Consider the following 13,274-nt stretch of genomic DNA (forward strand, 5'->3'; position numbering starts at 1 on the left):
CTCTTTTGCCTTCTGGGGAATTATGCACAAAACAGGTATTGCTCATTCCCCAACAGGCCAATCTGTCACAGGCTCATGGCTCCCTCAAACATCTCTTGGTACAACACAAAGGGGGGTCAGAGATGGAACCCTGCCAAGAGACTGCAGAAAGCCCTTTATGTGATCAACTTTTTGAATTGTTCTTTGATGGACCCTAACCCACCGATTGTTTGACATTTTAATCATGATTCACAATTGCAACAAAAGGAAAGAAACCCCTGCATAAGTGAAGGATCCAGAATCTGGTAAGATATTGGGGCCTTATCCTTAGGCCACCTGGGGTAGAGGTTTTGCTTGTGTCTCCACAGAGAATGGTCCTGAGTGGATTCCAGCAAAGAATGTGAAGCTGTTTTTAAGAATCTTTGAGTGCATCACCTGAAGATTCACCTTGAACACCAACATTGGCGGAGAACCCTTGTGAACAGGACCTCACCACCACACCAGCGCCCGTTTAACCTCTAACAGACTTATGCCCTTGGGAAAATGGTTAAGATTACCCAGTGGTATCAGGGTTTACAGGGCTAGGAAAACTTCTGGGGGATTGGAGACTTGGTGGATGGATAAAAAATTTAGTTAAAATAGGCTTCTATGTATTAGGCATTGTATTATGTATTGTTATGGTTATTCCTTGTATTTTACAGTGTGTGAAAAAATTAATAGACAAGTCACTTAAGAGTGTATTTTTGTTTGAATGGATAGGGGGAGGTATGGGGAATAAAACAAAAAGTACAGTGGAACTGATGAAGGGGCCTGATATCTTAGGCCTGGTTGAGCAGAAACTGTGGGAGGGACAGACACAGATTAAGGCTCCCTGGGCAAGAGGGGACCAAGAAACAAGATGTGAAACTTAGTGATAAGATAATGTTACCAGGTGACCTGATGTCCTGAAGAATGTGTAACCAAGGGGAAATTGTTACAAAAAATGGAGCCCTATATAACTACCATACAAGTAAAACCCCATATAAATCCCTGGCATACTCAATAAAATTGGCTTCTGATCTAAACTCAGATGTCCCCGTCTCTCCATCATCATTAACCCCCCTAGGTGGGGGGAAGATGTTGGAGAGATTCCTTTCCCTTCTCTTTGTCCTGATGTGGTTTGGTTGGTAAATAAATTCACTCCCTGTGCCCAGGCTGGGTCTGTTCTCCCTGTGGCAGTGCTCGGGGTGGGATCTGTCCCATTCCTTCTCTCAACTCCCAGGCCTCTCCACAGGCAACAAGAGAATGCAATGAACAAGAATCAGCCAATCAGAGAGAGCAGTTCTGATGAGTCACCAGTTGCTGGGCAGACCCACAGCACCCAGTGTTCCCTGGCCCCCACCCTCCCTGCTCAGTCACAGCCCCAATCCTCCCTGCGCAATCACAGGAGGTCCCAGTCAGGTGCAAGGCCACGGGAAGGGGCTGCAGCTGCCACTGGCTCAGGAGCTCTGAGGGCAGAAAAAAGGGGGTGACACCGGGATGGGGGACACTGGCAGGGCTTCCCTTAATGGTGCCTCCATTTGTGTTGGCCCAAGTGAGAGCTTCTGGAGAATCTCTTCCCACACACAGGACACTCATTGGGCCTCTCCCCAGTGTGGATGTGCCTGTGGGTGACGAGGGTGGAGTTGTGCCTGAAGCCCTTCCCGCAGTCGGGGCAGTGGAAGGGCCTCTCCTCAGTGTGAATCTGCTGATGTACTGAAGCACAGACAGACAACTCTTCAACTAATTAAAGTTGAAAAGAAGGGTATTTTATCGCAGTGCTGGACATATAAGGAATCATTTCCAAATGGATGTGCAAGGATTTGCAGACTCCTGCTCTCTATTTATACAGAAAAGGTTTTACATATCCAAGCAGTTTCTAAGGATGAATAATACAGAATCATTATCTGCCCACTTTGTATTATAATCAGCTGAATACCTAACATGTCTGCGCAATTGCACTGCCTTAATTGGGTCTGTGGGATTTTGAAATAAGGGAGTGGGCGTATGTGAAGAAGAAAGCTCTCTTCCTCATGGTAAACTCTTCACCCATGGCGAGTTTGCAGGACTTTTTGATCTGCTGGTCATGGTCCAAGCCTCTCCAAACTGATTATTCTTAAGGCAAGATATTTCTATGGTCTCTGCTCCTCCGCAATTGCTACATCTATCCCTGTCACTCCGAGCTTTACTTTCTAATATATTTGTTACTCTTTCACTAACCTATGTGATTTTTGCTTAGCTAACATACCTTCTTAACTAATTTTAAAATCTTAACTAAAATATGTAATCTTCTACTGTCTCAGTTATACTCCCAGCTGGCCCCTTGACTCATCCACAGTTTTCAATTATCGTAAATACATTTCCAGCTGATCCCTTGACTCATTATGATGAGATTGGAGCTGCTCAGAAACCACTTCCTACACTCGGGACACTCATAGGTTCTCTCCCCAGTGTGGATCTTGCAGTGATTGATGAGGTTGGAGCTCCACCCAAAGCCCTTCCCACACTCCCCACACTTGTAGGGCCATTTCCCCATGTGGATCACCTGGAGCCAGATCACATCTGAGCTCCAGAGCTCCGGCTGAAGCCCTTCCCACATTCCAAGCACTTGTGGGGTTTCTGCCAGCCACGAGTTGTCTCTACCACCTCTGAGTTCTGAATCAATCTCTGGCTGCCTTCTGGACACAGGGGGCATCTTTCCTCCTCACAGCTGCCAGGGCTGGGTTTGCAACCCCTCCTTGTGTGGGATCTCCAGGGCTTATCCTCCCCATTGGATTCCCATGCCATGGAGCTGCTCAAAACGGCCTTTTCCATGAGGCTCTGCAGCAGGGATTTGCTCTCCCTGGTCTCCGTCTGCAGCTCAGTGCCTGGGGAAGGAAAGGAAAGAAAAGAAGAGGAAGGAATGAGGAAGGAAGAAGGACAGAATGAGAAGGGGAAGGAGCTGTGGACAAGGACAGGATGGGATTTGCCTCTGTGCCAGAGGGAAGGGGAAGGAGATCCCCCCAGTTCATCCTTGGCAGGACGGCATTGGTAGTGGGGTTGTCCTGCAGCCAGAGGAAATGTTGGGCTGAGACATGAAACAGAGGAGAGGGGGAAAGGGGCAGTGACTTCCTCCTTGCCTGCCTCAGTGTCCCAGGCCATCTTCCTTTTCCTCGCAGCCTCCTCCAGCTCCATCCAGACAAAGATTGGGATTGACAAATCCTGGCTTGGGGGAAAAACAACAGGTGAGGCCCTTGGTCCTGCTTCCCAAGTCCAGCTCAAAAAGCAACTGCCCTGTTCACAGTTGGATGGGCCCAGACCCTGCTCATCTCCAGCCTCCCCCACCCCTCCAGGCTGACAGGATCCCCCAGCTCCAGGATTGGCCTTCGTTGCTCTCCCCACTCTGATGCCAATCAGAGCCCCAACACCAATGTCCCCCCCAGCTGGTACCACTGCCCCAGCCAGTACAGACAGTTTGCCACAGGAACCTTCCACAGTTCTCCAAAGGGGCATCTGTGTCTCACCCTTGGGGCCCTGCAAGATCCAAACATCCCCTCCCCTGAAACAAACCCTCCCAGAGATCCTCCAATGGATTTGGGGTGAGTTCCCCCTCCCCACTCACCTGTGAGATCTGGGGGGATAGATGCTGCCAGGGCCAGGGGAGCTGCAGACTCAGCGGGCAAGTGGGAAAACAGCGTGGTTCTGCTGCGGCTCCTCCTCTTTCTATTCTTCTTCCTGCTCTTCCTTTTCCCATCCTCCGCTTCTTCTCTCCCTCCTCTTCCTATTGCTCCTCCTCCATGCCCAATCCAGATCCTCCTTTCACACCCTTCTCTCTCCCATGGCTGCAGCATTTGGGTGGAGGGAACCAGGGAAACCCCCATGAGCCCCCCAGGGATGGGCAGGGGGCTTGGGAATCCACCCAGTGCAGATCCATTCCCCTCCAGAGCCCCAGGGAATCACTCCAGGGATCAAGCCATGGGGACACAGTGGGATCCCCACGGAACCACCCTTTTTCTATCCCATCCCCAACTTTCCCTCCCCTCTCCTATCGTTCCCCCAACCCAAGGACCCCTCCCAACTCAATCTGGGGATCCCATCCCTCTCCCACTCTGAATCCTCTTTTTCCCTGCACTCCCACCCCTTTCCCATCGTGCCTTCAGCTCCACCTCTCATCCCTATTTGGTTTTGGGGGATGCAGGTCCCTCCTGCTCAGTCTGGGGGGTCACATCCCCCCTTTCCCTCAATTCATGCATCTCCTGGCTGCTTTTTCCTGGGAGCAATCCCTCAGTTTTGGGACTTTTGGGGTGTAGTTTAAGAGTGTGACAGCTCTGTCTGGCTTTCCCCTCCTGTTGTGGCCTCTCAGCTGCCCCTGACACCCTGGGGGTGCTGGGATTTTCTTCCTGGGGACAAAGATGTTCATCCCCTTCCAGGAGCCCAATGCCCGGCTGGGGCTCCAGTTCAGGGGGTCCTTGAGCAGCTGCCCCAGAACCTCCCCCAGGGTCTCCCAGCACAGCCAGAGCCACTTGGCCTGGGGTCCCCAAAGGCCTCAGCAAGCCCCAAATCCCTCCCAGGAACCCTCAACTCCCTCAAACCCAGCATCCCCCACATCCCCTGCAAGTTCCCCCCATGGCACCAGCCATGGCCATGTCCCCACATGTCACTGGCCATGTCCCACCATGTCCTCACCCACGGCTGTCTCCCCACCATGTTTCCATCCCTGTCATTGTTCCCCACATCTCCATCCATGCCTGTGTCCACCCACATCCCCATGAATGGCTATGTCCCCCTCCATGTCCATGTGTCCCCCAACTGGTTCAGGAAAAATAAAATACCTCTTTGAAGAAAAGTGGAAAAAACTGTTTATTACACAATAAAACCTAAACAATATTAAACAATAAAACCTCTTGCTGCTCTAAAAGAGAGACAAACTCACAAAGTCCCTCTGTGGGCTGTAGCTCAGCTCACTCAGTCCCTTATCAGTCCCTCTGGTGCTGGAAATGCCGCGGCCCTGGCCCGGCCTGGTGGGGCACAGGTGTGAGCTGCCCGTGCTCTTCTGGTGTTCAGGCCACAGCAGGTTTAAACAGGTTCAAAGAAAAGGGAAAAACAATCCACAGTAGGGAACTACTTTACCTCAGTTAGCTAAAACTAACTAAAAGCAAAGGAGGGCTCTGTCCTGCTGTCTGTCCATCCGCAGACAACACAGTGCAGGAGCAGGAATGTGGAGGAGTGAGTGCAGTTTCTGAAAACAAATACCACACTTCTTCTCTCCCTCTTCACTCTCAGGACAAGTCTTAAAGGTACAAAACTTATTATTCAGCATAAACAGAACAGACTGGGGATACAAACATCATATAGTCCACCCTGAACATACCTTCAACACCATTCAGTACTCCCTGATGTCACCAGAAGATAGGATTGAATGCAAAAGATTTTATGGGGTTGAAAGTCAACAAATCTGCCCTCCCCAAGGAATTCCCATTGTAGGTCTGTGTCCCAATGGATGCTCCTGCTGCTGGGTTTATCTAGCTGCCCACAGGGAACCAGGAAGATGCGGAGCCTCCAAGCCAGGTGTCTTCCCAACACGGATCACCAGGACCATGGATCACCAGGGCTCTGCCCAACAACACTCACTGAGGATCATCCAATGTAGATCGTCTCATGGGGGACAGAGCTGGAGCAGCGCACAAAGCTCTTCCCTCACGTGGGGCACTCACAGGACTTCCCTTAGTGGCGCCTCCGTTGGTGTTCTGTCAAGTGAGAGCTCTGTGAGAATCTCATCCCACACTCAGGACACTCGTAGGGCCTCTCTCCAGTGTGGATGCGCCAGTGGATGGTGAGTTTGGCGTTTTCCTTAAAGCCCTTCCCACAGTCGGGGCAGCGGAAGGGCCTCTCCTCTGTGTGAATCCGCTCATGTTTGAGGAGATCGGAGCTCCTGTGAAACCTCTTCCCACACTCAGGACACTCGTAGGGCCTCTCCCCAGAGTGGGTGCGCTGGTGTTTTCTCAGGTCAGAGTTCCACCCATAGCTCTTCCCACATTCCAAGCAGGTGTAGGGCCGTTCCCCCGTGTGGATGACCTGGTGCCGAATCAGGGCCGAGCTTCCTCTGAAGCTCCTCCCACATTCCCCACACTCAAAGGGCTTTTCCCCAGTGTGGATCTTCTGGTGTTCCGTCAGGTGGCCCTTCTGGCTGAAGCTCTTCCCACATTCCCCACACTCAAAGGGCTTTTCCCCAGTGTGGATCTTCTGGTGTTCCGTCAGGTGGCCCTTCTGGCTGAAGCTTATCCCACACTCCCCACACTCATAGGGCTTTTCCCCAGTGTGGATCTTCTGGTGTTCCGTCAGCTGGCACTTGATGCTGAAGCTCTTCCCACACTCCCCACACTCAAAGGGCTTTTCCCCAGTGTGGATCACCTGGTGTTGCATCATGATGGAGTTGTGGCTGAAACTCCTCCCACATTCCCCACACTCAAAGGGCCTCTCCCCAGTGTGGATCACCTGGTGCTGCCTCAGGCTGGAGCTCCAGCTGAAACATTTCCCACATTCCAAGCACCTGTGTGGCTTCTCCCTGCCATGAGGCTTCTCCACCAGCTCCAAGCTCTGGCTGGATCACAGGATGCATTCCTGGCTCACAGGGGCTCTTTCGTCCCCAGAACTCCCTGGGCAGGGTTTGCAGCCCCTCTTCATGACGTACATTCGGGGCTTTTCCTCCTCCTCCATCAGGCCACACCCTGAGAATTAAAAATCCTGGTTTGCAGAAAAAATCAAGAGGAGAGCAGCTTGGACTGGGAAAACCTCCATGCCCAAGTTCATCTGGGAAAGTCATTGGGCATCTTGTGTCTGAAAGAACCTCCAAAATACCATGATTCAGCACAAAAATCCTCTAAACATCAAGATGCAGATCAAAAACTTCCCCAACGTCAATATTCAGCAAAAACCTCCTTCAAAATACAGAGATTCAGCCCTCACAAAAAACAAAAGCACCAACATTTGCCCAGTAAAGCTCAGAAACCCCAAGATTCAGCCTCTGTGAAAATCATGGATTCCCCCTCCCCTGGTCACCTGCTGCATACGGACAAAGCTCCTGGGGCTGGGGGGGAGGCTGCAGATACAGGGAGGAGTAGAACCGTGTGGTGCCGCCTCTTTCTGCTCCTCCTCCTCCTCCTCTGTTCCTGCTCTTCCTCACACTCTTCTTCCTCCTGCTATTCCTCCTTCTCCTGCACAATCCCACCTTTTCCTCCCACGTCCAGGGTTTCACCATTTTGTTCCTCAACCCTGCTTCTCCTTCCCTTCTCCTCCTGCCCCAGGCCCAGCACCCGCTGCCGGCTCCCTCTTGCCCCCAAACCCACAGCATCCCACGGAAGGGGCAGGGATGGAGCTGGGGCAGGTCGGGCTGGGGCAGCGCTGGGCTCTCGGCCGCTCCCGCCCGCACTCGGTCCCCACTGCAGCCGCTCCCGCCAGGACAGCGCGGGGGGGCCCGGCCTTGGCGCTGCCCCACTCCCACCTCCCCAAATTCCGCTCGAGGGGGGCGCTGGGGCCGAGGGGGGCGCTGAGCGCAGGTGGGGAACGCTGAGAGCTGCGGGTCTGCCTGGCAACTGCTGAGTCATCAGAGCCGCGTGCTCTGATTGGCTGAGCGCTGCCTGAGGGCTGGGGCTGCAGCAAGGCGGGACACCCTGCTCCAGGGGGGATGTCCCACAAACGCGGGATCCCCATGAAAGGAAGAAGAGGAAAGTGTCTTTACAATCAGATGCTGTGAATCTGCTGAGAGATAGAGCCAGGAACTTGTACGTAAGGAAGCGACAGGAGAAGCCATCAGTTTAAGAAAATGTTGTTAACTGATGACACAGACTGCTGCTCAGCCAAGGTCCTGCCACATTCATGAACTTCGAGAAGAAAAACAACAAAGACTTCACAGAGCCATGAATATCGGTTGCTACACAAAAGTAGGGAGCATGTCAAGGGGATATGTAGTAAGTGGATTGGGAAGTCTCTTCCTCTCAAGTACACCACCCAATGAGGAAAGGAAGAGGGAGATGCAGCTGGGAAAATTAGGATGAACAGGAGGCTGTGTCCTCCACCAACCGGAAAGACCCTGTAGGAAATGTCCCATGGCCTCTCCCTTTCTTTAGGAATGAAATTACTTTTACAGGACTCCTCTGTCTGCTTTGTGGACAGAATCCTCTGGTGATGTCAAATTTTCCACACACCTTGGGACTCGTCCGGAATTCCTTCCACCGTCTGGGGCAGCGGGCAGTGAGTGCAGCTGAAGGTGCCTCACCCAGTTTGGGTGATCGGCCCCCTTGGGGGCGGCAGCACCGAGGACTGATTGGGTACCTGAGAGTGACCAGGAGACAGACGAGTGACACATCGGGGGGGCTGTGAAGAGTCAGCAGGGAGAGAGCACTGAAAATCTCATCAGTGAGTGCACTGGGATCTTTGGGGAGTGAGCATGGCAGGGCACCCATGGAAACAGAAAAGGGAAAGCCAAGAAGGGGTTCTGTGCCAAAGGGATGATGATCCCAAAATATCTCTGAAGGGTCCCTTGGGAGAAGGTTGAGGTAGATTGCACACTCCCTCAGAGGCAATTAAGGACTTGGACACCCAGGGGGGCAATAAGAGAAGTGGAGAAGGGATTTGGACAACAGGGGATGGATGGTGTTGGTGTGCTGGGAAGAGACTGGGTGAAGGGGAGTGTGCAGGAATATGGTTAAGGCAGGAAGCAGCAGGAGGAATCTATGTGGTGAGAAAAAGAAAAGGGGAGGAAGAGAAAAATACTCAGAATTTGGATGTTTTTCAGCAGAGTCTTATCCTCAACATTTGCCGGCTGATCATTTGTATCCCCGGTTTCCCGGAGAGGAAAACAAGGAGGTCAGGGTTTCAGGGGGTTTCTCTGTGGGGGGCAGCGGCAGCACCGGGCGCAGAGGTGCGGGACCGGGAGCACGGGCTGGGGGCCTGGGGGGAGCTGCGGGGCCGGGCCGGGGCTGTGGGGCAGCCGGGGCTCAGCGCCGGGCGCTGCCTGACCCCACCAGCCCCGGGCAGGGCCGGCAGTGGCCCCCGGCCCCCAGGAGGCTGCGGGACGCCCCGGCCGCTGCCCGGCCCCGTGGAGCTGCCGGCCCTGCCCGCCGGGGGGGCGCCTTTGGACACTGCGGCAGGACAGGGAGCGGCTCTGGGATACGGGCTGGGGAGGGCACCCTGAGCACAGGGACGAGGAGCAAGGAACACCTGGGAAATGTGGATTATAAGGGAAGGATCGAGATTTTCTTTTCTTTTCTTTTGTTGGGATCACCACAGAAACGAATGATTTTGCAGAAAGCTCAGCAGCTCTCAGAGGATGAGCACCCACAGGCACTGAGGGGGGCTGCAGGAGGGGCACAAGAAGGCCCTGCAGCACTTGGGCACAAAGGCCCAGCAGGTGAATGCAAGAAGGGAGCAGCAAAAGGCCAAGCTGAAGGCAAAGGCCAGGGCAGAGCTCCTACAGCCCCTGAGGGATCAACCCCAGGGCCCAAGGGGGCCCCAGCACCCAGGGCACGGGCTCGGCCACAAGCACCCGGCAGAGGCATTGCCCTCCTCGGCAGGGGACAGCCCACCCAAACAGCCCCTGGCAAGGAATCAGGGCTCCAGCTGCAGGGCACAAGGACACTGCAAGCACAGACAGCAGCACCCTCAGGACCAGCAAGTCCACCCCTTGATGGACATGGATTGGCAGGGCTGTCACAGCTCCCATCACACCAGGGACCCTCCACACTGGAGCCCTTGAGAACATTCAGGGTGGGTTGGCATTGAGAGGAGGCCTCTCCTGATGGACACAGGGGCCTCTCAATCCACTCTGAATCTTAGACCTAATGGGCAAAATAGGAAAGGCATGGTTTAATTATTAAGGGAATAAGTGGGAAAGATGAGCAGGTATGATTTCATCAACCACTACTAGGAGATGTAGGGGATAGGCTTGAAATAAATTAATTTCTTTTTCTTCCTCCTGTGATTGCAATGTACTGGGAAGGAATTTGGTGGCTGGATTTTTATATTGTAAAAGGTGATACAGAGGCTTATGATGTTGTACTTATGTGTCAAATGTCTGGCAAGGCCTATGCTGAAGTGAACCCACAAATGTGGACAGTCCAGGGAAAGAGGGAAAATTAGATATGGAGCCTCACCAAATTACTTTGAAGCAACAAGAGGTTGCTTGTATTGATTTAAAATCAATACTCTATTCCAAGAGAGGGAAGGAAGGGCTTACAGCTTATTACTGACTCTCTCTTAAAGGCAGGGCTTTGGAGCCAGGGATCTCTCCCTACAACACTCCAGTCAAGAAACTGGATGGATGGACACAAGGAGGAATCACAGAATTTTCAAGTGTTAAAAAGCAGATTAACTGAGGCTCCTGCCCTGGCCCTCCTAGACAGGGAGAAAGAATTTTAATTATAGGTGGATGTTAAACAGGGCCATGCCGAAGAATTCTTGTGTTAAAATGTTTAACCCAGTGGCCAGAGTGGCCTCAATGTCTGCAGAATTGTGCAGACACAGCTCACATGGGAACTGAGGCCTGAAAACTGATGACAACAGGAGGATCTCCTAGAGTTCAAGTCTGGCATCAAGTTAAAGCTCTGACAACCAAAAGAGCCTCTAAATGGATGAGCAGGGCTCGGTTATTACAGTATGAAACTTGTTCAGTGGCACAGGAGGATTCAGAACTGAGGACAGGGCAAGGGTTTAACCCAGCTCCTGTTTGAACAGCCTGGAGAGGGGCTGGGAGGAAACCCAGGACTGCACTCAAGGGACAGAGCTCCAGGCCCAGGCTGGGAGAGATTGATGAGACAATCCCTGGACGGAGGGAGAAAATGTGTTTGTGGATGGCTCTGAGAGGGCAGCAGAAGGGAAAAGAGCTACAAGACAGGCTGTTATTAAGGAAGGGGAATCAGACAAAGCGCAGGTCACCGCCCCATGCTCAGCTCAACCCGCCGAGCTCTGGGTGCTTGTAAGAGCCTGGCACTGAAATGCCCTGGGCAGGAAGGCTTCAATATCTTCTGATGACACCATGGCACCTAACAGGGGGCAAAAGCAATTCTGACTGCTTCAATCTGACTGATGCAATCACTGCATCACTTATTAGGGTATTTCTGAAATAATTAATTCATAGAGAAGGGATTGTGGAAGCAATAGACTCAGAAAGAAGAACTAATTTTACTCGAAAGATCCTTCAGGGGGTTATGGCAGCTTTAGGAATACAATGGGACCTCCATAACCCCTGGCACCCCCAGAGCTCAGGTCAGGAGAAATAAAGAAACACTTTTGGAAGCTGGTGATAGAAACCAAGATGCCGTGGGTACAGCTTTTGCCATTGGCTATGGCAAGAAGAAGAACCAAACCCAGGGCAGATATTCAATTATCTCCCTTGAAATTGATGTCTGGAATTCCTTACCCTGGTAATTCTCCACCTAGTGCAGGGTGGAGATAAGGGACATATGTTTCAAGCAGTCCGTGGCCAGAATCCTGTCTCTTGTGAAATCTCTCCCACAGGAAGCTGGGCTGGCACAGAGCCTGCCCTGGCACTTTGCTGTTGCCAACACCCAGCCAGGACATCGGCTCCTGCCTAAGGAGTGCAAAGCAGCACCACTGGTGGCCAAGGGGCCCATGCCAAGTGTCCCTGAGGCCAGAAACAGCCGCCAGCACAGCTGAACACGGGGGGACCCCTCAGCCTGGCCTCAGGGGCTCTGAAGCCCCGGAGATTTGCACTTCCCGCCTGCAGCAGGACCATGGGAGCCCCCACTGAGCCTGCCCTGAAGGCAACGCAGCAGCAGCCAGGGCTCCACAGCGGGCCAAGCCCCTGGGCCTGCCCACAGATCCTCTGCTCAAACCCTCGGAAATCCTGGCCACCCTCCTCTGGCACCTCCAGCCACTGCGGCCAAGCCTTGCTGCCACTGCTGCAGCTTCAGCGCTGGCTGGGCCTGCACTGCCACAGCTGCTGGGGAGCACCACGGCACAATTCCACTCTGGGGCTCACTCACACCCACACTCTGGGCTGACTGCGACTGCATTGCTGCAAAATGTACCCATTTTGGTTCTTTTAAATCTTCTTTCTCTCAGGCTCGTTTGTCTCTGCCTTGGGGAAAGGAATTTTAAAGGTTTTATTTAAGGGCTGTTACACCATTCAACAGAGATGAGTTCAACATCTCCACAGACTGGGAATAGCCCAAAAGACACCCACAGAGATAACGACCAGCAACAAAACATCAACGCCCAGCAGCAAACAGCAACCAACAGCTACCCCAGACACTGCCCCCGCACAGCTGGAGACACCTGGTCTGGAAAAGGCTGAGAAGGAAATCCAGGAGTGTGGACCTAATTAACTCCAAAGGGGAAGGAATCTGGATCTAATAGGAAACCAAATACTAAAAACTACACCACTTGGAAGCAATGAACATTAAATCAGTGGATTTAGATTGGTTCAGACTACATAAAGTTTAGGAAAAAACTAATAAATCTCACGTGTCATGGAATGATCTTCTCTGCACACTCGGGCTATGTGTGGATGGAATGATGTGTGCTGCATATCTTTGCCAAAACCAAGTAATGCCTTGACTCTCTAACACTAAAGATATTGTTGGAGGGTTTTTGTTTTCCCCGCAGTTTCAGTGACAAGAATACAACATGAGAATTGTTTTTCAAAATAATCCTACTTTATATGGTTAGGTAGGTTTGGGACAGAAGTGTGAGAATCAAGTTTTGCAATGGGTTTTTCAACGTTCACCTAGAACTGCTTTAAAGGTGACCATTTAACTCAGAAACAGTTAATAGTTTGTTTAAATATTGTTTAAAAACAAACAAAAAACCCTCCCCCCACCTAAAACCATAACAAAACAAAAAAACAACCAAACAAAAAAATAAAAAACAAACAAAACCCACCAAAACCAACAACAACTAAAAAGCAGATTCTGGGGGGGTGGGGTGGGCTGCATGGCTGCTCTGGAAGAGAAGCTTCATTCCAGGTAGCCCGGAGAGGAGCTTTAGAAATGCAAATTAACCCTGCTGGGGCAAAGCCTGGACAATGTACCTGGGTCTTCCTACCCGGGGCAGGAATTGGGCTGATTCCCTCTGCCCGCTTGCACAGATGGAATTTGCACAGCTAAAGGCAGAGCCCATGGTGAGCATATCTGACTCTGCAACAGAAATTGGTACAGCTGCAAAAGGAAACAGCAAATGGAGAATGTTGTGGATGCAGCTCATTCAGCAGGTGAGCGAGGGGATGCAGGTGGCAGCCAGGCCTCCTGATCCAGGAATGCCTAGAGAAGGACAGGGAATGA

The 13,274-nt window shown here is 52.1% G+C and overlaps 1 pseudogene; it reads right to left on the reverse strand.

The window, feature by feature from the left end:
* Positions 1-1,444: 1,444 nt before the first annotated feature.
* LOC136570618 (zinc finger protein 420-like) overlaps positions 1,445-13,274 on the reverse strand; it is a 76,939-nt pseudogene continuing 65,109 nt past the window's right edge.

Source organism: Molothrus aeneus, unplaced genomic scaffold (genome assembly GCF_037042795.1).
Source record: "Molothrus aeneus isolate 106 unplaced genomic scaffold, BPBGC_Maene_1.0 scaffold_35, whole genome shotgun sequence".
Classification (NCBI taxonomy): domain Eukaryota; kingdom Metazoa; phylum Chordata; class Aves; order Passeriformes; family Icteridae; genus Molothrus; species Molothrus aeneus.